General features: G+C 46.5%; 1 non-coding gene across 1 annotated transcript; it reads left to right on the top strand.

The window, feature by feature from the left end:
* Window positions 1–563: 563 nt before the first annotated feature.
* LOC137505769 (U2 spliceosomal RNA) lies at window positions 564–757 on the top strand. The gene has a single exon (XR_011020347.1). It is a non-coding gene; the product is annotated as a U2 spliceosomal RNA (small nuclear RNA).
* Window positions 758–3,657: the final 2,900 nt, after the last annotated feature.

Raw genomic sequence — 3,657 nt, forward strand, 5'->3', positions numbered from 1 at the left:
ACATTAATTCAGACAGATGCCCGAGACCTGGGTGTAACATGATAGAAAATACTTACCATATTTTTTGGGATTGTGAGTATGCGTGTAAGGTGAGACAGAGGCTGAGTCTTTTTTGTGCGGAGTTGTTTGATGTAAGAGTGTTGTCTTTTCTGTTTTTGTTCACTGGATTGATACCTGTAAAGAAAGAAAGAGAGAGGTTAGTATGGTTGTTTAGTGTGGTGTATAAGGCTGTGTTATGGGATATGAGAAATACGTTGATTTTTAAGAAAGAGGAGGTGAATGTGGATAAGGTTGTGAGGACTGTGATTGCACGTTTGTATTATTGTTATAAGTATGATTTGCATAAATGTGGGAAGAAGAAAGCGGATGCATGGTGGCAGACTTGGAGATGGAAGTATTTTGTGTAGGTTGCAATTTCTGTATATAGTGTAGATTTTGTAAATAGGTGATGGACTGTAAATATGTAAATATAATTCAAATAAGGTGAATAAATATAATACCGAAATGATGATCACAGAATGTACCTTTAAAAAGGTAATGGGAATGTATTGATGACATTAAACATCTATTCTAGATCTGATCGGTAAAAAAAAAAATAAAAAAAAAATCTGTTCTTAGTTTAATATCTGATACGTCCCCTATCTGGGGACCATATATTAAATGGATTTTTGGAACAGGGAGATGGAAGAAGAGCTTGCTCTGTCCACTCCGCGCATCGACCTGGTATTGCAGTACCTCCAGGACCGGTGCACTACTCTCTCTAACTAGTGTCAAAAAACAGATCAAAACTACTCAAATACCCAGCTGACTAACAAAGTGAAATGAAGAAATCAAGGGACCTTCTACAAAGTGTACTTTGGCTAAATTTACCAGCAAGTGCTGTTTTGTCCCCCGCTCTGCTGTGCGCTCTATCCTGCACCCAACCAGCAGTAGCAGCACAGACAGAGTTGAAATCCTCTCCCCACTGACAATAAAACATTGTTTCAAGTTGTGTCTTCCTTTGTGCATCTGTGTCATTTGTTTTTTTTTTTCTGTTCTCCGTTTCTTATAGCCAAGAGAATACGGACTCAAAAAAAACAAACAAAAAAAACTACTTTTATTTGAATTGGCAATCCTATTTGCGTTTCGCAGTTGCTGCAGCAAAACTCCATGACTGGACAACTTTTCTTTATGGTTGCACTTTGTCCCCTGCAGGTGCAGCAGCAACAGCACCTCCCCCCTGAAGAGCTGCCAGCAGACTGGTAGGCATTGCCCTGTGCCTCCTGCTTCTTATATAGCCTCTGTGCAGGGCATTATGACATCACCGGTTGAACTTTTGCAACTCAGCCCAGCCTTGGTGGCATGAGCAGTGAGAGGTTGTAATTGATTGTGTGTAGTAGACAAGTAAGGAAGGGATCTCCTCTTGACTTTCCACTCCTGTGTCTCCCTCTTGTGGCACACCACGCACGTCCAGAGCGATTAAGAGGAAAGAGGAGGACAACGCACTGTGTTTTTAAACAGCTTACATACGCAGCCAGAGCAAGCCTGCCAGGCTAGAGACTTGACATTCTCTGCCCTCCACACTCTCTCCTAGCGTGTTGCCGAAAAGCAGGGAGCCGGAAGCCTACTTTACTTTTCTGTTCGGTGTGGAGACACGGCAGCGGAGGGGTGACGGCTGTTCCGGCGGTGGGCGGGGCCTTGCAAATGTTATCAGGCAGCAGCTGAGCCTGGCCTGTGCGTCTGTGTCCAGCACAGGTGGTGAAGGTAGTTTGCCTTAAATCCCACGGAGGCTGCTGTCGCGGTGGGTGCAGCTGCGGACAATAATTGGGTTATCTCTTCTCGGCCTTTTGCCTAAGGCCAAGTGTCCGGGGGAAGGGTTTGGTTGGGATTTCCTCTTTGTGTGGGGCCCCGAGCTGACGGGGAGCAATCACCCGTTCAGTCCGGAGGAATGGCGTCAGAAGGCGTGTGATGTACCCTACGTTTCCTGGTGGAGCCAAAGATCTGGTCACAGATAAATATAGACAAAATTGTGGAGGAAGTTCTCTTCAAGACTCTTGGATTGAAGGTAATGGAGACAAGAATGCTGCAGGATTTTCAGTCGCAGGGATTGTATGATGTGACTTTCCATTCTGAGCCCGATTGTCTCAATGCCTATGAGGAGGCGAAGAGGAAGTGTGATGTGGGATTATTGCAGCATATCTCTGTGAGGAGAAGTTGCAGGAAAAGGAGAGGAGATATTGTTGGAAGAGTTTTCTCCGTTCTGATTGCCTGATGAAGCGGGAGCTTTGCCCGTGAAACGCGTTGCATTACCTGGAGAATCCCTAATAAATAACACTGTTTATCTATGGCTCATTGGCTGGTCTTTACTTGAGGGAGGTGAATCCACCGACATCCCCCTTGTTTTAACGATTTTAAATATTTTATGCTTGCTATCGCCTCTGTTTGACGATTTCATTAATTAAGTCCACCCTGGGTGGAGGGGTGCATCCCCATATCTCTTTTTCCTGTCTACAGAGAGCGACATTTTTAGTACCTGAGTGGGGTCAGGTTATAATTCTCCCCACCTGCCGTTCCAGTGGTTGCCTGTGTGGTAACCCAATTTTGTGAATATATCAACTATTCATTTACATTTGTTTCCAATCATCCTGACATACTACACCATATCGGGCTCTCGGTCTCATTTTTGTTTTTCATAAGTTTCTGTGAGGCCGTTATTCAAGTTACAGGAGACAATGATAACAGTTCACATGTATTATCCCTTTATTGATTTGGGCATTGTACAAAATATTTTGAGGAAGTACTGTTCTTCCGTGAAAAGGGGTGACCCAGTACTCAACAAGTACAGAATTATGACGGGGAAGTACCGTTTCTTTGTGCACTTCAGAGAGGATCCCCAGGGTATTGGTGGGGTGATGAGACCTCCAGCTGTCTTTACCCATTATGGGGATCGTGGTTTTCTTTTGTATAGAGATATGCTACAGTATTGCAGGCTGTGCAATAGTTATGGGCACCTCAGTGAGCTGTGTGAAATTGGCCGGTGTTGCAGGCATTGCAACAGCCCTGATCATGGAACCAGAGAGTGCCTGGGAAAGAAAAAGTGGTTTATGTGCTGGGAGCAGGGTCACTATTGCCATGGTAAGAGTGGTGCCCGCCTGTACTCTGAAGTACTGTGCCCTGATGCAGGAGATCCCGCTGATGTGGACTCTGCGCACCCATTTCTCCCTCACATTCTGTGCTGGCTCTTCAATATCAGAGAGCTGAAGCAAAAGGCCACACCCCCCGCCGCTGCTGCTGAGATGCCTGTCCCGGAGCGGCTCCTGCTGGTGAGGAAGGGGAGCAGCGTGTGATCGGTGATCCGATCACCGCTGACTCACAGGCTGAGCAGCAGAGTGGGGAGGCTGGAGGATCAAAGCAGCCTGCCGCTCAGATTAATGAAGTTGCTGGAGTGTCTGGTATAACTGCTGCAGATGATTCCGAGCCGGCTGCTGTGTGGACGTCTGAAGCAGCATCCATTACACAGGATGCAGGGGAGGATGGAGGAGGCACTGGGAGCAGTAGTCCCACAGAGCAGCAGATATCGGAGGAGCAGCGAGAAGAGGAGGCAGAGCTACTGCTGATTGAGGATGAGGACAGGACTGCAGATTCAAATGTCCCCCTGCCCCAGTGCTGGATTGTCAG

The sequence above is a fragment of the Hyperolius riggenbachi genome, chromosome 4, assembly GCF_040937935.1.
Source record: "Hyperolius riggenbachi isolate aHypRig1 chromosome 4, aHypRig1.pri, whole genome shotgun sequence".
Lineage (NCBI taxonomy): Eukaryota > Metazoa > Chordata > Amphibia > Anura > Hyperoliidae > Hyperolius > Hyperolius riggenbachi.